Raw genomic sequence first — 27,784 nt, forward strand, 5'->3', positions numbered from 1 at the left:
TCACTTTCATTTGATAATAATCCAAGCAAAGGCTAAAGATAGTGGCGCTCTCAGTATGAGAATGCTGTTGCCGCGTGTTAAAGGAAGACCATTCTGAAACTCATTTCCTTGGTTGTCATCCTGATGAACCTCTTGTTATTTAACTGTGGAGTTAATTTTTCCCCATGTAAAATTGCAAACAGTCATTTTACTTGATTTTCTTGGGCTCTGTGTCTTTGCAAGTGGGCTATATCTTCTTAATTTGTTCATGATGAAAAAAGGCAGTATGTAGATTTCACAATGAAAATCAAATCTAAGCCTTCCTTATCTGTTGTTTTCCATGAAGGTTCATTTTGAATCTACTTGCATAAGCTGTTTTTATGAGGCTCAGATAATCAAATGAAGGTAATTATGTTGTGGTACTTGGTCACATAGCATATCTTCTAGGAGTTCTCTTTCCATTAGAATATCTATATAAACTTAAAGATAATCTTGTATTCTTATTTTATACAACTAGCTTAAATTCATAAAAGGTTTTGATGCCAGTTTTAATATAGCAAATATGTTTTCTGGAACCAATAATCCCCATTCAATTTTAAAGTCTTGATGTCCTGTTTTTAATGCCTGAAGTATGGGACTGAAGGTAAACATTTCCCAATAAGAGACAGATACTGAGGAACAAAGAAACTATACAATTATTAATCAAAATGCAAAGTGTGAAATTTAATTTTTTAATATTGTTAATAATTGAGCAAGAGTGTGGATTTGACTAGCTTGCAGCTCTGTAAATATTTATAGTAAGTTTGCAGTATTGCAACTAGTGTTAACAATTGTTTAGCAACTCTGGGTTTCTCAAGCTTCATAACAGCCTTACACAGTTTGGCTTGGAGGTTTCCAGGAACAGACAGAGAGCAATGCATGTGTTCCTCTGTGATCAGGGGCAGGCAGCCAGAGGCTCAGATTTGCTGATTTCAATTTGGCACTAATAAATAGCCACCTGGCTGACTGCTAGTTATAACTTTCACTATATAGAAGTAAATGCTTAAAAAGTACTTTGTATGTTATAATATTGTCTCTACATAGTCCCCCCGATAGTTTGATCTCATAATCTGAGAGTAAGGATGAGATATAGAAAGTTAATGCATGTATTTGGAGAAGGGCAAGATTTTCATCATAGAGCTAGAAAACTTCCCTTAAACGTGATTGCATTTATCACTGATTCACAAACGATGCAGTGAGAATACTAAGCCATAAGGTATTCTTTTGTGAAACTAATTTTAACCTAGATCCTTTCCACTTCCTAAATGAAAACACCTTTGGAGAGGTTTATATTATCCAAAATTAGGTTAAAGCAAGGAAATACAGTCTATTCTCATTATTTGCAGTGGTTGTGTTCTGTAAAGTCTCCGAAACATCGATTTAGCAAATATGAACACTTGCTCCTTGGAAAAATACAGGGGTAGATTTCTGTGGGCCTTTTGTCACAACATTTTTGTCAATGGATCAATATATAATTTGTTTATGGGTTTCTGTTTGAAGACACCGTATTTAATATATATTGTTGATTCATTAACATTCATTAACATTAAACTCATGGCCAACAGCACTGCAGCTCATGACTGAATGAAGCTTATCTAACACATGTATTTTCTCCCTGAGGCACATGATGGCCTTCTTCTGCTCAGGAACCCCAGACATCACTTTAGCACTATGCTTGAAGCCATTTTAAAGAACAAAATCATCAACATGAAGCACAGAAATGTGAAAACGAGGCACAAATAGACCTTGAAAAGGACACTTTTTAGGGTATGAAAACTAAAATAAGAAAGCAGAGTGTCATCTTTTTCAACCTCAGTTCGGAATGTGTGTATGAGGCAACTGAATTTTTGTACTGCTCTGCATATATATTTGCAAATGACCCCAAAGACATTGCAAGTGTCAATTTTAGGGTTACAAATAAATTTTAGTGAGTGAACGAATTTGCAAATTATGAAATCTGGGAATAATGAGGATCGACTCTACCATATGTTGCCAAGCAAAATGATTTTGAAATGTGTTTGTGTCTATGATGACTGCATGGAGCTTCCTTTTAATTCTGGGAAGTAACTATAAAAGTTTTAACTTGGAAGAAATATTAGGGATCAACTAGGTTCCAAACTCCTATGGCACATGGAATTTTCTGTAAACTCTCTCTGAAAAATTAACATCAAATTTAAATTTTAGCATTTACCATGATGGGACACTATGAATTTCACAAGCATTGACTATGATTCTTGGCTCTTCTAATATAACCTATATTGGTTGATTCTACTTCTCATCTTTTAAAGCTACAGAGCACAAGTGTTTCCTTCATTCACATAAAAAAAATTGTAGAAATTCCAAGTTTGCTAATATGCAATTTTTTAAGTGAAATTCCTTCTTAAGATGACTTCTTAATACTTGTTTTGTTTTCTATGCCTTCATCCAGTTGTTGAATAAAAAAAATAAAAGCTGATAGGACAGTCCCAAGTACAAAGTTTTAAAGCCTATGTCATAATTAAATATAACTTTTGGTTCAATATTCTACAGATCAATTTACTGATACAAATTCACTTTTTATTTCTATCTTCAGTTGGTTGGCCCAAACGCTTTTTTTTTTTGAAAACACACACACAAAGGTAGGGGTGTGTGTGTGTGTGTGTGTGTGTGTGTTCATACATATATATTCTTATAGATAGATAAATACTTTTTACTCATCATTTGTCTTTCTGGGAACATTACCAATAGGAAACAAAGTAAATGGTTTCACTGATGAAATTCGGTCTTAGGAAGTATTAACTTTATACGATTGCGCAAATTTCATGATCAGTGCATTTTTCTCTGCCTTCTGTCCACAAAATAAGAGACATTGTGGATTTTCTTATTGTTATAATCATATTAACGTAGCTAACTTAATCAGTACTTGGACTTGTAGTATTTAATAGACACATTGAGGTAGATAAAAATATAACTCTTTAGGGTAATCTATTTGGATTTCTAGGTCTTATAACTGACCATTTGGCATTCTCTGTGTGTGTGTGTTTCTTGCCTCTTTCTCTATCCATTTAAGTCTTTAATTTCTTTTGAGTTACTCAAAATTTTTTTAGATAATCTTTTTTTGAGTTAATACCAAAAACTATTTTGTCTGTAACCCTACTATTCAATATTTGGATATTTTATCTTTTCCTAATTTTATTTGTAATATTATCTATCATCTATCTATCTATCTATTATCTATCTATCATCTATCTCTCTCTTGGGGCGTAAGATCAGGAGAGCAAGTTCTTTTCCTTGCTCACATAGAGATGTTCATTTGTTAATCTGAAGGACCCTAGCTCTGTACAGCTGTAAATGATAACTATTTTTTTACAGAGGTGTATTAAAGACAAATGATATAAGACTCATATGATTAAAAGCATGACAGTGTCTTCTAGAAGAAAGTATTGTTGATACTAATAGCTTGATAGAGGAAAGGAATATTAAATAACTTTAAAACACTAATATTCTCAAAAACTTTGAACTATTTTTCCCTTTGAACGCAATTTATTTTATGTAAAATTTTAAAAAAATCTTAAATATTCTCCATCCCATTGTCTTAGTCCATTAACCCTCCTATAACAAAAATACTATAGATTGGGTGGCTTAAAACCAACAGAAATTTATTTTTCATAGTCCTGGAGGCTGGAAAGTCCAAGATCGTGGCATTGACAGATTCAGTATCCAGTAGGTATATACCTGCTTTCTTGTTCATAGATGGCTTTCTTGCTGCAACTTCACATGGTGGAAGGAACCAGGAATCTCTCTGGGGTCTCTTTTCTAAAGGCACTAATTCCATTCATGAGGGCTCTACCCTGACGTTCTACTCACCTCCCAAAGGCCCCACCTGCAAATACTATTACTTTGGGCATGAGATTTCAACACATAAATTTTAAGAGGACAAAAACACTCAGGCTATAGCACCTGCCCTGTCCCAGACACAAATACTCCAATTTAAAATAGTTAAGCGCCTTTAAATGTTTGATTAACATCTGCAGAAACATTCAGTTGAATCAAAACTGCTAATATTTTCCTGGTACTCTAATCTAGCCAAGAAAATTTGGGGTGACTTCTTTGATTAATAAGTATTTGTTAGGTAAATCAATGCTATTTAAATGTCGTTCAGCATTATGATTATATATTCTGTTGTTAGGACCATAAATTCTTTTTCCTTAGCATGCTTTGCTGAATCTGATATTTATATTAATCTAATTTCATTTATAAATATTTCTGATGAACTTCTGCCCTAATTATTGTCTATATCAATAATATCTTTTCTGGCCATGTTCTTTTGCCTCCTTTTCCTCTGTCTCTGCTATCTGTGTATTCTATTCTTTCCCCAGGGATACTTCTCCTTTACTTCCATGGTACCTTACTCTTATGCTGCTTGGTGTTTTTCAAGGTTACACCTCCTGCTGTGCACTATTATATATATTTCTGTCAGTGAGTGACAGCAAAGAGGAATTTCCTAGACTCTTGATCTTGTTCAAGTCAGTGTTACAAAGATCAGAATTGGAATCAGTTTCACTTTATTGCCTGCCACAATCAGAAGCAAACATATTGTAAAAGCATATAGATTCATTCAAAAGAAGCATAGCCTGACCAATTTTCAGATATCTTTAAAAAACTCCTGTGTTTCTAGAACTACAGGTTACTTAGAGAATAATTTGCTGGAGTACATACTTCCCATTTTTGGTCTTTATTTTTATTTCTTTGCAACTTTGACTTTCTAACAATGAAGGTAGTGAACATATTAAAGTTGAAAGTGTCTTTGTGAATAATTGTTTAGCAGAATTTCTAAGAAATGCTTTTTACATGGTTTTCTTTTGAGAAACTTTATCATAAGAAAAATGCACCTGTTACCCACAATTTTTGGTGGCTAGAAGTAAAAGGGCCAAATATTAAAGAGAGCGTTCTAATTTTCATTAAAACAATTTATTCTCAGTCTGAATTTTCCTTTATTCTCAGTGCAGTTGGTACAGAATGACATGATTTCTAAGAGTTAAAGGAAAACCTACTCTAGATTATTCCTTGTTAAGAAGTAAATAATGTTTTGCCACTGTGATCTTTGTTGCTGTTTTTTTTCCTCCAAAGATGAGATTTTTTGTTGTTGTTGTTCAAAGACGTTATGACTTATGGGGCTAGATGTTTTGTGGAAAAGCTAGAAAAGTAACCAAAAACATTGGAAATATTAGATGGCTAAGATAAAGAATTCACCATATTTGGTGAAAGAGAAGGATCAGATAGCAAAATGGAATCTATTTTTGGAAGTATAGTCTTTTGTTGCAATCTGTTAGGCCGTTAGAATTAGCAAGTTTTATTACTGCCAGTCTGTTACAAATGTGACTACTTAGACTAAAAAAATGGTTTTCATGATTTTTCTGCTATGATGTACATATTTCTTACATGGTATTGTGCAATAATAAAGGACTCCTAGAGAGTTCTTTGATCTATTGTTACACAAATAGCTCTTACCCTACTGTTGAAAACTTTGTAGAGAAAATATAACTAAAATCCTAATTTTAAGCATTAACCAGGGAAAGGAGATGGGAATTTATGCATTTAAAATTTTATTACTTACCTTATGGCCTTGAAATCGATGGTTTAATTCACTTGTGTATGTATGTTTCCTCATCTGTAAAATGTAGATAATAAGCTAATTTGAATGTGTAAATGGTAATTATACCTTCGAAGTTGTAAAAGTGGAGGTCGATAGTAACCATATTAATAATATTTTCAAGTAGGATAAAATGTTTTTTTCAGTTCATAAACTTTTAAAGAAGCAGTTAAGTTGCCAGTTGCCCTTCTTCCACAAAATGGGGTTGTGGTAGCACAATATCTTAAATAATTAAATTATTGATTGATGCCAACATGAAGAAGTTAGGATTTTTTTTAAGTTGGTCATTGTTCTTTATTCAAAAATTGTTTTTCAAAAATTGTCCAAACTGGAGTTCTGGTTGTAGAAGAAGGAAGGAAGGCAAAGAGTTTTTTGTTAATTAGCATACATATCACATAAATAGCCTTTTCTTGTTCCACACATCTTTTCTAGAATTATTTTCCACTAGGCTCTTGTGTCTTGCCAAAGCAGACTCAGTACTCTTTGTTCATTCAATATGCAAGAAGTATTTTATTTGTTTTAAGCACTTAGAAAATGGAAATCAAAATAAATTAAGGCCCTATCCTCAAGAAGCTTATCCTTTAAATAAGTCTGAGAAAAATAAACAAAATAATTCCAATATAAAGTCATACTGCCAAATAAGACTAAACACAGGATGCTTCTGAGGTACATGTGTGGAATGCCTAACCTAGATAAGGGGTCAAGGTAAACTAAGGATATTTTCTTGGTAGGCTAATATCTCAGCTCGTGCTTTGGATGAGTGATCTTTAGCAGGGCCAGTGTTGAGCAAATGGGCAACTACTTGAAGGCCATGAACCAAGAGATGAATTCTAGGTAGCAAGTTTATCAATTAGTTGGATCCAAGATTTGATCCATTTCATGGATTGGAAGCCATTGTTAGAAGCTTGATTTTATTTTAAAGAATATGAAATGGTGCTTACAGATTTTACTCAATTCTAAGATACACACGGTCAATTTTGTCTTTTAAGGCTTTCTCTAGAAGCAATTTGGAGGACCTACTAAGGGATGGTTAAGACTAATGTCTGAGAAAAGTAAAAGAAATTGATAACTTGTTATGTCTAAGTTGAAGTGGCCAGTGGGCAGTTGAGCGCTCTGGTCTGAAGGTCAGAAAACATGTCGGCCTAATGTCATGCGAAACATTCCATGTCAGTGGTAAATTTATAGCCCCTGGAATAAATATCTGGATGACCTTTACTTTCAGTGCTCTTGGTATTCAGAGATAGCCAAACTTCTGATTTGAGACCACCATCTCAGATTCTAATATGCTGGAGAAGCAGTTGGAAGACTTTTTAAAGGCTTTTAGTAAATATTTAGGCTTCCTGGCCATACAGTCTCTGTGAAGCTACTCAACACTGCTGTTGTAGCTGGAAAGCAGCCATAGGCAAATGTAAATGAATGGATGTGGCTGTGTTCCAATAAAACTTTATTTACAAAAGGAGGCAGATGGGTCTCTGGCTGTAGTTTGCCTCTTGGATCATGGCTAATAGAATTAAAACCACAATACTTTACCTTCAGTACATTCAGTGGACAGAGTAGGCCTTTAACTTTACTACATACACTAATTGGAATTTTTTTCCCCCTTGGTTTCTTTTTATTATATAACTAGTTATATCATGGGTCATAGACAAGAACACCAAATCGTTTGGCAATAACTCGGGAAAAATTTACTAGACAATTAGAATAACAGCATTTTATGCATTCATGATGATGAGCCAGCAGCATTGTCTATGAATATGAAGTCCAGAGATGGCATAACATGAGTTATTTTACCAAAAAAACAGATGATTCTAAGTTTTAATAAAATATGTAGTTTTTAAAAAATATATATATATACATATCTGACATTCATTGAACTGATTTGGATTAGGTCTTGATTATGGATGCTATTATTATTTTTCTATATTTCTTAAGGGAATTGTTTGTTCTGTTTTTCAATTACCAACTTGGAGTGGGTTAACAAATTTTTAATTTTTCAACTTAAAATAGGCTACAATTATGACTTTACCATTAAATTATTTTCTTCTGAGATTTTAACTGAGTAGGAGTCTAATATTAATTCTAATTGCAGCTGGAGAATAAATACCAAAGAGAATGCTCTCCTACTAGTATGTATAGATGTATGGCCAGCAGAAATAATTGAAAACAGTCATGGGAAACGAAATGCTTTTAAGACTTCACTGATACACAGATGCAAACAATGTGGCATAGCTGGAAAACTGTGAAATCGAAGCAGCCAGCCGATCAAACTTGTATACAGCTTTAAGGAATATTCTTTGCTTAAAAACAAACTTGAGTTGACTCTAAACCCCAAAGAGTTATGAACAGAAACCAGTCTTGAAAAGAGGGCTGAAGATTATAATCAAAGGGCATATTTTGTGTGTGCCCAGTGGGGAAAGCACTTTGGAAACTACATTGGCTTTTGAGCCACACAACCTTAGATCACATTCACTGTCAGACAGGATGTCTGCAAACCTGGAGGAAAACCTCAAAAGAGTCTCTTTTTTTTTTTTCTGGTATGTGAAAAAATAAAGATAAGCTTGGACGTGTTTTTCTTTGAATTAAAATTAAACATATGATTTATTCTAGTTTGGAGAAAAGATACAATTTCTTGAAGTCTAACGATTTAAAATGCAATTCATATACATAGATCTCAGGATGTATCTTCATAAGAAATGCCAGGAACATGGCCAAGGATGGAAATGCTTGGTTTGGTTATCCTCAGTTCAATTAACCTTTGCAGAGGGTAACAATAACATTTATTGAATACCAAGCTAATATGTGTACACTGAGATACATAATCTCATCTTCACCACTACATTTCAAAGTTAGTATTGAAGGATTATTAATACTTCTAAAGAACCTATTATAATAATAAAAATACTAAAAAGATAAAGTACAAAAAGGAAGTCAGCCATGCCACTATTTTAATTTGTCTACTTTGTTTAAATATGCCTGTCCTGCTGTGTTTCTGAAATTAGCAGCCTTATTTCTTTTACTTCATCTTGGCCATCACACATCCTTGCAACAAATATCCCTTAAAGTATTTTCCATCTGCCAATTAGTGTCCAATAATATGCTGCTTAGATTTGAAAGTTTAATCAAATCCATTCTTTCTGCATATTTACAGTACCTATAATTAGTGCTGGCTATATATTAGAGTACTAGAATCATTCAATTTCTTTGTGACAGTACATCTTCTGTAAGTGAGAGAAGCATAAGTAAAATACAAAGAAATATGAAAGAAGGTCAAGATAAATCCATTCATTTAACAAGTATTTTTATCCCCTACTCAAGTAGTTTGCAAGCTTATGGATACAGAAAGATGAATGTGGCCCAGTATATCTTATTTAAGAATGTCCAGCTCTAGTGCAGAGCCCAGTAAGCTTTTCCTGAACAGGGACAGATAGTGAATATTTTGGGGTTGTATTATATTTTATATTTTCTGTGGCAACTACTCAATACTGCCACTGTTGCACAAAAGCATCCATAGACAATATGTAAACAAATGAGTATGACTATGATAATATAAACCTTCATTTACCAAAACAGAAGGCCACATATGGGCCAGTATCCAAAATTTATCAACCAACCACTGATCTGGTGGAAAATAGGGAAATATAAGGAAATTATTAAACTTAAATGTGATAGTACTAGAATAGAGGGGTTCAAAGGATGTAGAGCTTAAATTTCTCTGAGGGAATGCTTTACATAGAATGTGACATTTTAATTGCATACAAAAATAATGTGTGGAAATTAACTAGCTAGAGAACAGAGAGTAGCAAGTGAGAAGTCCTGAACACAGACCCCCAAAAGACCGTAAAGTTCTTAAATCTGGCAATAGAGCATAGCACATGTGCCTAGAGGTGAGGCTGGCAATATTGTTAGAGTCTCATATGGAATCCTAATGAATGTGGCGTTTATTGACTAGCCATCAATGATGTTAACATCAAGGGAGTAAAATGACAGTTCTGTGTTAGGAAAACACTTCTGGTAAGAACTGGAAACAGAAGGACCTAGCAGCCGTCACGGTCTAGCTGGCTTTGTCAAAGGAGATAATGGAAATGCAGAATTTCTGGGAATTTGGAAGTAGGGTTGGATAGTCCAGGAGATTTCAGAACAGATAAATATTTCCATGTAGCTGTCTGAAAGGACTGAACCTGGGAAGAATCCATGCTTCTGAGATCAGCTGGTTCAGGTACCCAAGACCCTGCCATTGGTGTACACAGATTAAGTTTGCAGATGACACCGACTCGAGTTTACTTCTGTTCGTTTTCAAATGATGTAATGCAATAAGAGACCTCTTAGCTAATTCCTAGCTATAAGTATTCATGTGTGAATTTTTCTATTACTTCTTACATGTATTATGAAAAGGTGCATTTTGTTTTTATTTTATTTTGAAAATGCAAATGTGAAAGAAGAGTACATCCACTTTATTCCCAGTCAGATATGGTCTCATTTGTTGGCAATACACTCTTTCAATTTTCAGTTGGATGTTGAATTACCTTATATTTTACATTTAACTTCCATCTTAGTTCTAATTGAAAGGATGCTTCGAGATCAGCTGCATACTAGGCCTACTTACTCTCGGAGTATTAGTGCTTGACAAGGTTTTAAACGTCATTGGGAAGTCTTGAAGGTGGATTTTTTCATTATATCAATGAGAAGAAAAACTGTGGAGAAGTAGGGGCAGAGAAGAGACAGATGTAGAAATCAAAGGGAAAAAAAAGGACATACATAATAACAAAAGAAACAATAATTAATTGACTTCAGGAGTTGAAAACAGAAGCATAAGGAATTAGAGATGATTAAAGCATATTTTTTAAATATACAGAAAATGTCACGTCCTTGAACATATGTCTTTTTTTTTTTTTTGAAGATGCCAAGAAAAGTAGGCTTAGGCGCGTTGTTTTCCATCTCTGTACTTGTAAAATAGAGATAAGCCTGAATGAGGTAGAAACAATGATGATTTTATTCTGCATTTTAGAGAAAGGGTAGCAGGAAAAAGAGCAAGGAAGTTAGTATATTGAGATTAAGGGAAAAGATTATATAAAGTTAGTAAAATTCGTAGTTGGGATGCCCATAGTTCTAATTTTCATTGCTTGTTTATCGTTTCTAGTGTATCTATGATTGAACCAACCTAGATATCAGGAACATTTTAAGTCAGGGCTTAATCTCAGATTGTAGCTCACTCAGAGGGGTTGGGAATAAGTGAGACTAAACTTTCTCTGCCAAGGTTTGACATTTCTTCCAGTATATAGGGCTCCTAGGGTTTCTCTAATCTGATATTTTTAATCCCTCCCTGCTGACTCAGACACCTAGAGATCAGGTGGCTTCAAAAGATTAGTAGAGAACAATATACAAGAATTACCTGTGAGTGATGGGATCTGAGTGGAGGAGAGATTTTATCTGAATGCTGGACCTACTGAAGTTACGGCTCAAGAGAAGTCAGAAATCCTGGGTTCTAATTTCAGAATTATAACTACCTAAATGTGTAGCTTTGGGTAATTCACTTAACCTCTCTGATCTTCATGTGTAAAATAAGACAGGGCCAGATGACATTGATTCCAATCCCTTCATTTATTTCATTTTTTTCTTTTTTTTTTTTAGTTTTTATTCAAATTCCAGCTAATTTATATATAATATATTCATTTCAGGCATACACTTGAACTTACATACAACACCCAGTGCTCATCACAAGTGCACTCCTTAATACGAGTCACCTATTTAAATACCAATTCTCATGCCTTGGTAATATCTTATTTTAGTTTTGAAGATATAAAATTCATTATCAGATCAACAATATAAAAAGATACTGTATTCATTATTTTTACCACCAAAGAGTCATGGGGTGAGCTGTTGACCCTTAACAAAAGAAAACTAATTGAGAGTAACATTTTTTTTATGAAACCCCTCATCACGTTGGTAAAGAGGGTATCCCAACAGGGATTTTGAAGAAAATAATTAAAAACCCCCTTTATTTTTTATTATTTTTTACAGACACTTTAAATTTATTTATTTATTTGAGGGTGGGGGTGGGACAGAAGGAGAGGGAGAGATAGTCTTAAGCAGACTCCATGCTGAGCACAGAGCTCCCTGCGGGGCTTGATCTCATGACCCAGAAATCATGACGTGAGCCGAAACCAAAAGTTGGACGCTAACTGACTACACCATGCAGGTGCCCTGAAATCCCTCTTTAAAATGTAAACATCACTAAAGATTTTTAGGTGTTAGTGAAAGTTGAATAATGAGTAGACTTGTATTAAAACAACCCAGCATCCCAATATATTACCACATTAGAGTTCTAAATGTACCACCCCTCATAAAAAGAATATGGTATGAAGATAGCACAAAAATGAGGTTAAATTAACCTAAGAAAATTGAAAACTAACAGGATGTTTGATATAGTAAGTAGAATGTATAATACAGGAATACCAAATTTCTGTATTTTATTATACACAGGTACCAGCACTATAAAATGAACAGAATAACTTAAGCCACCTAGAATTATGTTTAGGGCTAAGAGTACTTCTACCTCTAATATTCCACGATTCTATTACTGACACTGAAGGTGAAGTGAAATAATGTACCTCCTGATTCCAAGCACTTAGAACTCTATCAATTCTTGACATTAAATTTGCCTTGAGAATAAAAAGAATAATATCTTTATATATCTTAAACTCTCCTTGCTTAAGGTTGACTTTGACCTGTCTTTGTTTCCCCTTTCCTCTGGCAGGTATTTAAAGACCATCATATGTGTCTTAGATAGTTGATAATTTCTTTTCTTTTTAAATGTACTAGCTAATTCATATTACAATGGACGTTGCAAAAATATTGAGGATTTTCTTGTAAGCTTCCTGAAACATTTTTCTTCTTCGATTTTCCAAAATCACTCTGTTTATGACATTTTTGGCACTTGTAATTCTGACCTGCAGCATAGCTACCAATCTACTTGATTTAGCTATCTTTGTAGTCCATAAGGGGTGTGTGTGTGTGTGTGTGTGTGTGTCTTTGTTCCTTGCACCATTTAGCAAGACTTTTTACTCAAATAGTATATTTTTAATTTATTGAGGTAAGGTGTCCAGCTATGGTTTGCTTATAGACAGGATTTTAATGGAGAATTTTTATTGCACAAACTTCAGAATTAATTATGGAATGAGATTAAGCTTCTTGAGTGTGAAATTACATATAGAATCAGAAATAACTGTATAACTTAAAAATATAATGAATATATGAATTCCATGTAGCGTGTTATAGAATACAGAATATAGTAATTTATTTTAGAAGTAAGATATATAAAAAACAAACAAAAATAAACATCATGTTTGTTTTCCAAAGATTAGGTAGAATTTAGCCATCTTCTAACTATCAGAGGAGGAGCATAGAGAATTTTAAACATATAGAAGCCTGACACATTCTTGTTTTGAGCAGAAATACTGTTTACATGTAAAGTCTATTCAACTATAAAAGATTAAATTATTGATTAGACTCTTGATTTAAAGTCTACTAAAGAGAAGAGCTTAGCCATTGAGATATAATGGCAAAGAGTATGTTTCTCTTTATCTTTTAAAGGAAGAAATATAAAAAATCATTTTTCAGCCATGACTTAATTATGGGTAGTTTGGATGCAGAGCAGCAAAACATTGTTACATCTGTCTTTGTTACAGTCAACTTTCAGAAATGATGGTGGTTAATGAGTACTTGAGCTCCAACATTAATGGTATTTTTCCCGTAGTATATGTGAAGGCTTTTCTGGTTTCTTTTTTTTTTTTTTTAAGATTTTTTATTTATTTATTCGACAGAGATAGAGACAGCCAGCGAGAGAGGGAACACAAGCAGGGGGAGTGGGAGAGGAAGAAGCAGGCTCATAGCGGAGGAGCCTGATGTGGGGCTCGATCCCACAACGCCGGGATCACGCCCTGAGCCGAAGGCAGATGCTTAACCGCTGTGCCACCCAGGTGCCCCCCTGTGCCACCCAGACGCCCCTCCAGTTTCTTTATACTGTGTTTAACTCCTTGCAAAAGGCTTTATTTTCCCTAATATGGCCTAACATTTATTTCTAAAACGTTTATCATTAATTTTTTCAACTGCCTGTATTTTCATTTTCTATAATACAAAATAGCATATGTGGAGTTTAAATATATGTATGTGTATTATATATATCTTTATAATATATTCTTTACAACATGCAAGAGATTCATGTTTATTTAAAATATATTGGGTGGTCACATGAAATCGTTTACAATATTTAAAGGATTCACTTGATTTTCACTTTCAGTGATAAGAAAATATACAGCCATTCAGACGTTTTATATGCAGCTACATAAGGTATAAAAATAATACAAAAAGTTTGTCTTTCTTTTAAAGAAGATATTCTATATTTATAAAAATGAAATATTATATATAATGAATTCCATTAAACTTTATTTTTATATTATACAAATTGTAAATCATCTGATATTGACCTTATTAATAAAATCCGAGTATTATAGCCTCATTTAGATTGATGGAGCCAATTATCTGCATTGCTGCAGGAGAAAAAAAATGTACCAAGATTCATTTCTTTGTTATATAATATACATTTGTTCTGTTTTCCATTGGTATTTTACTAGCAAAGTATAAAATTTTGAAGATTAAAATTCTATTAAAAGTGCTTTTAAACTTTCTAAGCATTTTTAAAGATAAATCCTTGGCATAGTGATGGATATATCATAATATTAACTTATATAAAATTTATTAATAAATGACTTCAAAAAATTCTATGAACTGACCCACTGTGAGAGGATTCCTGTAACAGTACTGGGAAGAAAAAAATAATAATAAGATTCATAGAATCATGGAGAAGAAAAACCCACAGTCTTTCGTTGGCCTGTAGCAAATCTAGAAACTGAGTTCAAGAAAACACAAGAAAGGAATCTGGAAAGAAGAATCTATTTTATCTTTTTTGTATGACCTGTGGCTCACTCCTGTTATGCCCAAAGAGCTGTTGAAAATTCTGTATTTCTGATCTTCACCTAGACATTGAAACTTACCTGGAATCCTTATTTTGAGAAACACTAGAGTAAATAGAACCAAATCCTTAAAACATTTTATTTTATTTTATTTTATTTTATTTTATTTTATTTTATTTATTTGTTTTTACTAATAGAAAAATTGTATTTACTTAGAAGCATTCAGAATGTTAATAAAACAGCTGCAACTTTTTTTTTTTTTTTTTGCAACTACAGACTGATATTCAGGTACCAGAACAACAATTATTTTGTGTAAGCTGCATCAGAGACAAGTGAAGATGCAAAAACATACCGCTAATTTGCGCTGTGCACAGAGCCTGCTTTACATTTCCGTGCGGACGTACCACCCCCACACTGTCCCGCAAGGTTCGTGGCTACGGAAAATACCCGCAGGCCAGGGCTCTCCAAACACACATCCCGTAGTGTGTTAACTACGCAAAAATGACGCTGTACGGTTTAAAAACAAATCTTAAACAGCTTACGTGTCTTTACTTTAAAAGGAGTGAGCTGTGTACAGGGGGGTTACGTGCTTTATAGACAAGAGAACAAAAACTGCGCGAGAACCAACCTATACATCATCTTCTTCATCTTCTGTCTTCATCCTCTTCATCTTCCTTGTCTTCCTGCTCTTCCCTCTTTCTCTTGCGGTTTTCAGCCGACACGACTCCCTCCTATGCCGCATCAGGCTTTCCTCAGCGCGGCGGGGGCAATGACCTTCTAGTTTTCCTTCGGCCTGGCAGCCTTCTTTTCCTGCGGCTGCTTGTCACCGGCACGGGGTCCTCCACGTCTCTCCCGGTTTCTCTGCAACATCGCCAATGGATAGGCCGAGATGTTCCCCTTTGGTTTGGGGGCGATACTCAGAACTAAACAAGAAAAAACTGAAGGAGGCCTATTGGGTGCATTGGGATCCTTGAGCTTCTTTTTTGTTTCCCCTTTAGGGGGGGATGTAAGTTTCCATTTCTCTTCCACAATGGGCCTTGTCCGCCTTTGCCACATCTTCAGGTTTTCCTTTCTTTCCGCAGACACGGTCTTCCAGCTTCCGGAGCACTCCTTAGAACACTCGAAGTTCTCCGAAGCATCTGGGTGCTTCCTGTGCTTCTCTCAGCAAGTTTGCACAAACGGTGCATATGCGGACATTTTGCCTCTTGGCTTCTTAGCATCTCCGTTGCCCACGTTTAATTATTTTCCTCAGTGAGGCACAGAGTCGCCCAGTGCACGTTGGGCTCTCCGTTGCCTGGCACCGTCTCTGTGGAGCTCAGTGTGCTGCGTAGACTGTGAGACTGGGAGCCAGACGCAGCCTCAAAACGCTTCATTTTATTTAATTATTTTTAAAAATTATTTATTTATTTTTAAGGTTTTATTTATTTGAGAGAAAGAGTGAGCAAGAGAGAGAACATGAGCAGGGGGAGGGGCAGAGGGAGCGTGAAAAGTGGACTCCCCACTGAGCTGAGAGCCCAAGGAAGGACAGGATCCAGGACTCCAGGACTCTAGGATCATGACCTGAGCTGAAGGCTGATGCCCAAGCAACTGAGCCACCCGGGTGCCCCCCAGACATTTTATTTTAAGGGAAAAGAAACATAACCCACAATTGTTACGCTTTATGAGAGCCAAGAAGTCAGATCTGTAGAAGTAAGGGGTCGTAATTGCTTTTATTAAGTAAAAACTAAATTCTTATCATGTAAATGTTTATTTTGAGGTTATTTCATTAAGTTAGTAAATTAAATGTGTAGTCAACAAAATCCTTTTTAAAATATACATTATTGCTTTCATTATAAATAGGCTTAATGGCAAAGTTTCTAGTATCTATGTATTCTCTGTAGTTATTTATTGCTGCATAACAAAGTATCACCAAATAATTACTTTCTTACACTGTTTTTGAGGTTCAGTGGTCTGGGAGCAGGTTTGTTGGCTGGTTTTGGCTCAGGGACTCACAGGGTTGCAGTTGCTGCCATCATCTCAAAGCTCAAGTGGTGCTTCCAAGCTTATTCCCATGGTTGACAGCAGGCTCATAGGCCTAAGATCCTCACTGGTGTTTGGCTGGAAGCTTCAATTCCTAGTCATGAAGACTTTGCTCAGGACTGCTTACAACATAGCAGCTTGCTTCTCCCAGGGCAAGAGGGCAAGAATGAATGAGAATGCGTGAGATGGGAGTCATTGTCTTTGTAAGTTAATGCAGGAAATGACATACTATCACCTCAGCTATGTGCTACCAGTCACCCAGAACAACTCTGGTACAATCTGGATGTCTATACAAAGATGTGAATTCTAGACAGTGGGAATCACTCGGAGGCATTTTAGAGCGTGCTTAGCATGTTCTATTTCTTTTTATGTTTACTTCTTAGAAACAAAATCAGCTTCTGCGATTTTTCATAGAGAAAGTTTTATAGTTTGATAATATAATACTTCCTTTATTTTTAAAAGTCTTTTATCAGCGTATTACATTTTTATATTATACTATATATGTGCATATATAGAGAGAGAGGAGAGAGATGTAATTTTATGTAGCTTTATATCATCTTACTTAAACTAGAAAAAATATTTGGCAGTTTCTATGGTTGAACTATGCATTGAAAATCCATGGGGCTGTTGTAAATTAAATGGACAAGTTATAATTTACTAAAATTTTATTTCCTTATTTTTTCACTGGCTAAAAACTTACTAACCATCATATGATACTTCCTCAGAATGAATTTGCTTCATCATTATTTAACTCCACGCAAGTTTTAACCGCATCCCAATCAGCCCCATATATACTCTCAAGCATATATATATTTAGACACTTTGGCATTTCAATTATTTCTAAAATAGTATCTTACCTTGAAGGCTCTTCTGTATAAATGAACTTTTTTTCGAGAGTAAGATATTATGCTAAGCACTTGAGGAATACAAAGATGATTATTATAATGCCTGTCCACAAGAAACATTTAATTTCTTAGGGAAAAACAAATTCCAGGGAAGATTCTATTATCTGATTGAAGTAACATACATTGTAAGGGAAGTAAGTGCAAAGAAAGTGCTTTGTGAGTTCAAGGAAGAAGGTTTTCAAATGGCCTTTAGCAAGGAGAGGGAAAAAAAATATGCATTAAAGCTCCTTCGAGCTAGGTCTTAAAGGATGATTAAGGTTTCCAAAGGAATGAACTAAAATGGAGTTTCCCAGGTGGAGAGTGTAGACCCAGCAGGAGTGGGGAGGTCTAGAGGGTATTTGGGGAATGCACAATTGTCTTGCTTGACTGAAACTTACCAAGTAGATATGATATGATTACAAAGGCATCTGTGAGGGGCACCCTGGTGGCTCTGTTGGTTAAGCATCTGCCTTCAGCTCAGCTCATGATCTCAGGGTCCTGGGATGAGCCACACGTTGGGCTCCCTGCTCAGCGGGGACTCTGCTCCTCCCTCTCACTCTTCCCCTCCCTCCACTTGTGCTTGCTCTCTCTCTCTCTCTCTCAAATAAATAAATAAAATCTTAAACACACACACACAAAACAAAGGCATCTCTGAGAGTATTATGAATGATTTTAAACACGAGTTTGAGAAGTTAATACTTAATTTGGGAGGGAATAGAGATAAATTTCAAACAAGAGAAGCAGGAGCAGATATGTGCTTAGATTAATCTAGAGCATATATCTGAATGAATTATAATAGGAAAAGATAGGTGAAAATTCATTAGGCAAAGAAAAGTCCAGAAGGATATAAAGTAACTGTCAGCAGAGCAGAATTGCTCCTATGCTATAAGCATAGTACAATGAGGGCTTAACTTAGCATGTTCCCAGTGAGAATGGGAAGAAGGAGGCTGAAGTGAGAAATATGTGGAGACACTAATTACATGAATAAATATGTTTTTTTAATATGCAAAGAAAAGCATACACACACACACACACATTCCAAATATGTCTAAACAATTGGGATAATTGGAAAAGAGGGAAATAAGGAGAGAAGCTGGCTTATACCATGTAATTATGAAGTTGAATTTTAGCCCAACAGATGCAGTATTTGGTATACCCTCCTTTGCACTTTTTAAACACAAGTAAACACCTGTCAATCTGTATTTCAAGAAAAACTTGGAACTAGAGCCAAACACTACAGTTTTGAACACAGGTAAAATTAGTGTAATTAGCAATATAAATAGGTAAGACACGTGAGTGGAAGGGCAATATAGAGTGAAGAGGCAAGCTCAACGATTTTATCTATCATGAGGATGGGGCAATAAATGAGACCCACCAAAGAGTGGGATGGAGCATTCAAAGAAATAATTTTTAAAAATGATATACCTAAAATTTAAAGCATCTGAAGGAGCAGGCAATTAGCAAGTTGTGATGCCACAGAGAATTTTAGAAGGTGGACAAATTAAAAAAGAAAGACATTACATCTAATTATCTGAAATCGGTTTGTAAAGACATAATGAAAGAAGACGAATATGTACATGTTCTCACTGTAGTCATTGCTTTGCAGTGTGTGTGTGTTTATTTATGCTTGTATATATATATATAAAACATATATATATATATAAAACAGATAATACACACACACATATATATACATGGTATATATATATATAGTATATATACCATTATAGAATATGTAAAGGAAACAGTTTAATGGAAAAGCCTGGAGTTTGGTATGAGAAGTAGTGAGTTTATTCTTAGGTTTGGTATTTACCTTTGTGTTAGTGAGAGGAAAATAAGTGATGACTCTAAGTCCTATTTTAATCGTCTAAAATGGAGGAAATGATACTGCCAGCCTGTTAAGCTTATTGAGAGCAGTAAATAAACTCATGGATAATTTGAAGTTGCTAGGGTGGCTAAACTTAGAACAGCGTGTTATTAGTGAAGAATGACCCTTCTGTATCTCCTGTATGTGCCATCTCTTGTGGCAAGAACAAGTGACAAATGACATTCACCTCCAATATTATTTAATAACCGTAAGTTATATCTTCTAATTAAGGTACGCTAACTGAGGAAACAAAGACTCCAAAATCTCGAAGATTTAATACAACTAAGGTCAGTGCTCGCTTTGGCAGCTTATATACTAAAACACAATGAAGTTCATTTCTCACTTCACAGTTTGATGAGGTTTGTAAAACCCTCTTCCACACAGTAATTCAGGACTGTAGACTGTCTCTATTTTGTGGATCAGTGATCTTGGGGCTTTAAGATCACCGTGTCTGTTGTTACCTGCCAGTGATAAAAAGGAAAGAGCACTGGGAAGGTACATTGAATACTTAACTTTCTGGCTCAGAAATGCACACATCATTCCATTGGCTAGAACTAGTCACATGAACCAACTTAGATACAAAGGCGCTAGGAAGTGTGGTTTCTGGCTACAATATAGTTAAGGACAAGGAAGATGAAACTTAGATGGTCAGTATAGAGTGACCAAGCCCTCTGGTATGTCTGAAACTTTCCCAGTTTTAGCACTGAAAGCTTTGCATCCTGGGAATCCCCTCAGTCCTGAGCAAACTAGGACAGTTGGCTGTTCTAGTACGGTCAACAATCAATGCCAAAGGCTTCAATAATATGCTTTACTAATATAAGCTTAAATTTTATACTAGAGAAACAAGAATAGCAGTAAGAACTCCAAGATATTATTCAGGCATTACAGCTTTATCCCAAAACTAGCCCAGGGAATAAGAAATCACAGAAGCCACTATTATAATCAACTTCATTAACTGACTGCCAACAATGAGCCAAGCAAACTCTATGTTATTGTAAGAGAAGAGCCCTGAAAAGTAAACAAAATACTCCATTTACAGTATGGAGCTTGAGGCTCAGAAGGGTTAACTGACCAGTCCAAAATCACATTCTAGTAAGAAGTGGACAAGATTCTAAAAGAGCTGTAAATGCCAAGTTTCTTTCTTTCCCTTCAGGTCACTGGTCTTAACAGATAATACACACACACACACACACACACACACACATTTGAAAAGACATGAACTTCTAACAATACTGTTTAAACTGTGTACAAATGTAATCATTTCCCAAATAGAGATACCATGGTTGATTAACCATTGAGGTTTGAAATATAATTTATTTTCTGGGACAGTTCATTTATTTATTTTTCTTCTGTTAATAATAGATTGGAAGGGAGTTTAATATAAAGTAAATATGATATAAAAACTAGTATGTCTAGGACTAACCCTAAACTAAGTAATTGATGCTTTAAAATATCAAGATTGTTATGGCAATCAGATCCTACTTACGTTGCTTGGTGGTTTTAATAAGAGACATTTTGAGTTCCTATTGAAAATAGTAGATGCCATCCAGTATAGCTCTTTGATAAAGTTAAATATTTTTTACTGACATTTGCTATAGGATTAGAAAAGAAATGCTTTGGCTGCTTAGATCAGAGTTTCCAAAAAGTAATTATGGAACAATTTAAAAATTAAGATAGGTACCCAAACATCAACAAGTCATGAGGTATAATGAACATATCAATCGAATTTGAAATAAAATGGTATTATGCATACATTCATACATATAATAAACAATTTCATTTTATTAATGATTTATACTTTACAAATGAATGAAACAGAAAAATAAAAGCTATATGATTAAGAATAAAAAATACAAAGCAATGAAGATAAAGAGAAATATCTTTCATTTGGCATTTTTGTTTATAATACTCAGTTTAAAAAAAATAACTCAAAATGAGAACATCATTCTATGTCTCTATCACATATCAGACTAATGTTAATGTTCTATCAGATACAGCATCATATGTATGTGCATGTGTGTATATGCATATATAATATATATGTGTGTATATATGTGCAAATGTATTTTATTATCGTTGCAGCATAACATAAAAATTCCATTTTCTATAGCAATTTTGTAGCAGATGGGAAAATTAGAACTGTACATTTTGGGTACTTCTCAAATCATCTTAAGGTTTCATCTTATATAGTTTTTTTTTTTTCTTTAGAAACAAAGCTGGTTATATCATCTTCACAATGAAATAGTCCAAATTTTATTTTTTCTGTTTCTATTATACTTTGAAAAGCACTGGATTTTACTTTTCATTTTCGACATGGATTGCCAGTTAGTTGTTAATGCTTCTGATACATCAATGAACAAAAGTAACAAGTTAGTGCATTGGGTGATTTTACAGGCCACATCTTGGAATTTATCAAGAATGGAACCATTTCTGAAAAGGATAAACATTATGGAATAAGCCTAGCTTTAGAAATATGAATAAGGTTTTTTTCCCTTCTCATATTTAAAATACACTATAGAGGAAAATATTGCTAGCATCTCTTTGTCATGTTTGTAAAGCACCTATTATAATCTCAGAGATCTCAATTTGGAAATTGCTAATGGAATTATGTTGTCTCAATAGAGGCATGACACGCCCATCTCTTCCACCATGTCTTCCCATGCAGTGACTAATGCATTCTAGCATGCATACCGTTTCAGTAAAAATCCTGTGCATTTCGGTCAATGTCGGTAAACTAATAACAGAAGGAACAAAATGACATAAGAAAAAATGGCTTAAATACCAGGGGCTTATAGAAGTTATTGGATAAAAAGAGGAGGGGGCAGCCTGACGTGACAGCATCAGAAATAATGCCAGAATAACACTGTCTTCTATATTTGTTCACTGGAATTCCCTTGAGAGCACTCAGCTTCCCCAAATTCCCAAATGCAAATGTTCTAAACATCTTTTGTGTTTATCACATATTTTACACTGATTATTCATGTTTATATTTACAGCGTGGGTACACTTTATGTTTGTAACTTCGGGGCCTATGACGATGATAGTATAATCCTGGTTTATGGAGCAGTATGGGGAGTGGTCCTCTTTGGGTCTTTCTTATTTTCCGAGCAGTCTTTATTCAAGAGCAAAGGTAGAGATTCTGCTCCTTCAGAGAAGAGTTTTAATTGTTATTTAGTTCTCAAACTCGACCAATAAGCTGCTTTTACTAAATTCTTGACCTGAAATGCTTTCCCTTTCTTCTCCACTGGATGAGTCTCCAAACCACTCTTTCTCTCTCTGCCATTGCTGTATGTTGTGTGTTCTACTATTAGAACTGTTGCCACACAACACTGAAATTCTAATGTGCTTTTGTCTCACTGTTCTTTGAATTATGTTAAGGCAGAGGTCATGTCTCACCCAATGATGTATATTCATCTATATACATTGTCTGCATCATGTAGTAGAGACACAATAAATACCTGTTGAGAAAACGAATACACAAACAAAAGAACTGACTTCATTTGGTTTTATCTTAATCCTAAACACATCATTAAGACTCCTGAAATGTTATTTTAGACCCCTTATTTTATTATATTGTACGGAATTCATTTGAATCCCACATTTCTTCAAATATCTGTTATAGAAATCATCCTAGCAGTTATGCTTTAAATTTCCTATTTATAAGATTAGTGTGCTAGTCTATATGAAACAGCCAAGTCCATTCAATTGCCTAAATGCTTTCACAATAATTCATAACGCAAAGCAAGTGTTTCTACTAAAAAAGACTTTAGAATTAAGTGCTATTAATATGGGAGAATTCCAGAATTGTTTGATTTTAAAATGGACTCAGATCAGATTCTAAAAACAGAGTCATACTGAAGATTTAACTTAGTGTTGTTACTCTTGTGGTTTTCTTATTTATTTGTTATGTATGTATGTATGTACGTATGTATTTATTTGCTCCTGCTGCAGCTAGGATATCCTCTATATCATTTGTACTTATTACCTCAGTAGGATTGGGTTGTGGAGTATTTTTTCTTTTTAATGTGTCTTCTATTTTATCAAACATGCTTTTTATTTGAAATTTCTCAGGCACTTTTTCTCTTTCTTCTCTTCCTTTTCCCCCACTGCCCGATCAGTTTTCCCAGTAGGTTTATTACTGGTTGTATACATTGGATTTCTTGTTTCATGAGTCCAGAAGGAAACTCTCAGCCTCTATTTCTCTACTTTAATTGGAATTTTAAAAAAAAATCGAACCATCATTTTATTCAAACAAAGAATATAAAGCATCTGTTACTATTTAGAACAATAACTGCTATAGCTTCAAACACTAGAAGTGGCATAGATTAATGTTTTAACATAAAGTGGCAGTTCCTCCTAAATAAAATACACATGTGAATAGTATTCCATGCTCTTTTAGTTATTTATTTTTATCATCACTTTTTTCTTAATTTAGTGTTCTGTATTTTAAAATTAGTTGTTTGAAATAGTTGAGGTCTGCTTCATTATACTTGTTTTTCTATGTGCTTAAGAATATCTTCACCATCCATAATAGATAATTTATTAAGTAACAAGAATTTGGAATTTGTTCCTCTAGTTAGATAATACACATATAGTGAAATTTCCATTAGTTTCCCATATGATTTTTATATAAGAAATAAATTAATTTGTCTTTCTTATATTTTGGAGGGGCTAAATATGAAGATACCAAATATACATTCACTTTCACTAACTACAGCACTTTCAAACTTTAGGGATTCAAAAGTACAGAACTGGAGTGTTCCCTCGACACAGTGAGTAAAGCCATTTTTGTCTTCTGATATGAGAGCTGCAAATATCTTACAAATTATATGTCATCAAAGGAAAAATGAAAATAACAGTAGCCGTCATTTAACGACAACACTGGGAGCACATTGTTCTGTTCCTTCTTTCACTTTATCTTCAGATAGATTCTTTGTAGTGAGTCCTATTACTCTGACAATTTTACAGACAGGAAAGGGAATCTTGGAGAATTTAAACTTGGTTGCTCAAAATTATATAGCTAATCTAGGAGTCAGAATTCAAAATCTAGGTCTGTCTGGTTCCAGAGCCTGCCCCCTAAACCATTATCCTCTATTGTCTCTGCAGTGATGGTTAGTAAGTTCTCACAACTTCTAATGGTGCATAGGGTGATCATGGCTTATATGCAAATATTCCACTTTACCGTCTGATCAAAAATAAGTTCACATTAAACCCTAATCCACATAACAAAATATATAAACCAACTTACAAAACCATTTATGAGATGTTAATAAGATCTATAACTGCTTATAGTAAGTGACGTTGTTACAGTATTATAGGTTTGGTTTTTTTTAACTGTTTACTGACCGAGAGTTATGAATGGAAATACATTAATCCATTATTTTAAAAACACTAAAAGTTTGAACAATGAAGTAAATGAAGCCATTTCTCAATTCCCATGCACATAGAAATTTATTTAATTCTGAAAGGATATATTGGTTAATATGTGATATTTAATAATGGACTTATTCAAAAAGCATATAAATATTCAAGGAAAATGAAATCCAGTGATTGAATTAAAGCATGAATATGTTTTGGTTGGAGTTTTCTTTTTTTGTTGTTTCATTAAATATAAATCTAGATAAGTGTCCTTCAGCTTTGAAACAATAGTATTTAAGCCAGGCTTTTCTATAACTAATTAAAATTTAACTTACTCTTTGTCAATTGAGACTAAAAGAAATACACCTCTTAGCATTCCTTATTCAGTTCATCTTTTTGAGAGTACAAAAATTCAGTGATTTATAAAATCATGAGGTAATTTTGTCCAAGCAAAACAAGGCTTTTTCATGTTTCAGTTACATCAGTTAAAATTATTTTTGGTTATGTTGTTTGGAATATAACTTCTGACTGTGTTCTTAAGGTTCTTGGCAGATTAACTGAGGTCACATGAATGTAGTTATAGTCAAAAAATTTTGTTTATTCAAATGTCAAAAGCATGGAAAGTTTGAACATACAATTTATTTAAGAACAGATTAGTCCAACAGTGCCTAGGTGGCTCAGTTGGTTAAGTGTATGGCTCTTGATTTTGACTCAGGTCATATACTGGACCTCAAGGTCATGGGATCAAACCCTGCATTGGGCTCTGCACTGGGTATAGAGCCTACTTGGGATTCAATCTCCCAAATAAATGAATAAATAAAATGTTAAAAAAAAAAAAGAATGGATTAGTCTCAAGTTCAAAGATGTCATATTCTTTGTTCTCTAAGGTCATTTATTTTCTTTTCAAGTAAACTTTAGGAAATTTTGTCCATATTTCAACAAAATATAGCTCACTTAATAAGATACATTACTTCAATCTAACAACTATGGCTTGTTAGTTTTTGCTCTAGTCCTTGACCATTCATATATCCTCTCCTGCTTGCCAGTGAATATTCACAAACATTGAACAATGCAGTTAATAATATCTAAGTGAATGTAGTAGTGCATTTGAGTTTATAATGTATTATTATATATGCTAGTTCCCCTGGTTCTCAAAACAGGTCTGTGAAATAAATATTGTAGGTTATTTCTTCTAAATTTGCTCAAATGATGAGATGGAGCTAGTATTAAAGTTATGTTTTCACTATATTATATTTCATAAAACACAATACTTCTAGAATTCCAGAGATGGCAGAAAGCTTTTGGACCATTGATCTAAAATCTTCTTTAATGGATGAGAAAAATTAGGTCCATAAAAATGTAGTGACTTGCTCCAAGGTATAAAGGTTTTGTGGCTCCCAATCTTGTCTACCTTCTCACCTTGCCAACACATTATTCAAAGTTAGTGCGCAAGGACTTTGTGGTCAGGCCAGTAAATGACAGAACACTAAATATACGGCAGAGCTAACTGAGTTTGTGTGAATCTCAGACTTGCAGAAGTAGTAAGAGTAAATATTCTCTTTCAGAAGAATTTACATTACTTTCAAGAATAAGATTTCATAACACAGATTAAGATTTGTGAATTTTGTTTTGATTTCCAAAAATACCTTTATCATTTTGCACTGATGTTCAGCATATGAATTGGAGATCTTATGTTGTTTCATTTACATGGACAAATTGGTTACTTAATATGGTACTGTGAAGCCAGTTGCTAAAATGAGATGTAAAATGATGATTGTTTTATTTTAAAAATTTAAAATATTTTGCAAATATATTTATATGCAAATAATTGTATAGTTTTCAATCTGATTCAGAAGTATTTCTAATAAGGCTAAATAAAGCATTTCTAATTATTTAATTTGTTATTTAATTTGATAGTTTATGAAACATTGAGATTAATCCTCCTTGTAGTTTTGTATTTTCTCCAAATTATGTTAATTTTCCTTTGTGTATGTACTACCAATCTTCATGATTTATTACACTAAATTGAATTTTAAGAGAAATTGAAAACAAAATGCATCGGTGAAGCATATCTTCTATGTGTACCCCAAAAGGCAATGTACCAAAAATTGCAACAGTTCTTCAAAACATCCTTAATTGAATAGAGAAGTTGCCTTGGGGGAATTGAGCAACAAGTTCCTTACTGTCAGAGCAGGCAACACTTTTAGAAAGCCTTGTTTTTTATATTGGATTGAAATCATGATAGGAATATAGCGACATGTTCTGCATTAATCTACTTTGTTGAAAATGGAGATACTTGGTTTTATTTTAAACATGCTAGCATGGATGCCCTGTAATAAATTGGCTTGTAAGAAACTATTTTATGTACTGCCTTAATCCAATTTGTGGCAATGAGAGACTAATGAAATTTAGACATCAGGTTTTTGCAGGATATCTTTCTCTTAGTACATCTTTTTCTGCTTAGTGTTCTTTTTATTTAGTCATGGGATGATTTTAAGACCCTATTCTTAGCTCCTTTAAAAAAATCTCTTTAGGTATGTAGGTGGGACAATTGAGAAGTTCCATTGAAGTAATTTTTATTATGCTATAAATACATAATTCTCATAATAATATAATGCTTTGTAATCATGCTTTGTACTTGATTTATGCTCTTTTATATTTCATAGTGTATTTTAATTTTATATTTCTAAATTTAAAAATGAGTGAATGTTGTCAGAATAATAAAGTTTAATATTTTCAGATAATGTATCTTAAGCCAGACATTGTATAAAGAATTTTAATAAAATATTTTATTCAGTCCTCAAATCAAACTTTTGAAGTACTTATATTATAGACATCAGAACAGTGAGGTTAGTGATTGTGTCTATGGTTGCACAGCATGTTAGTGGCAAAGTGCCGAAACCAGGTCAGCTGACATATTTGCCTCAACCAGTCTTAACTTTAACATAAATTTCTATCATAAAATTCATTCTCTATAGTTTCATTTCTTTAAAAAAAAGTTCTAGTTATATATGAACATACAGAATGCTTCTTTTCC

General features: G+C 33.9%; 1 protein-coding gene and 1 pseudogene across 2 annotated transcripts in view; one reads left to right on the forward strand and one right to left on the reverse strand.

The window, feature by feature from the left end:
- The window catches only part of CADM2 (cell adhesion molecule 2), a 1,024,870-nt gene that overhangs the window by 38,015 nt on the left and 959,071 nt on the right, over positions 1-27,784 (forward strand). The window lies entirely within an intron of this gene.
- LOC121100437 lies at positions 15,264-15,855 on the reverse strand (annotated as a pseudogene).

The sequence above is a fragment of the Ursus maritimus genome, unplaced genomic scaffold, assembly GCF_017311325.1.
Source record: "Ursus maritimus isolate PB19 unplaced genomic scaffold, ASM1731132v1 scaffold_4, whole genome shotgun sequence".
In the NCBI taxonomy this organism is placed as follows: Eukaryota; Metazoa; Chordata; class Mammalia; order Carnivora; family Ursidae; genus Ursus; species Ursus maritimus.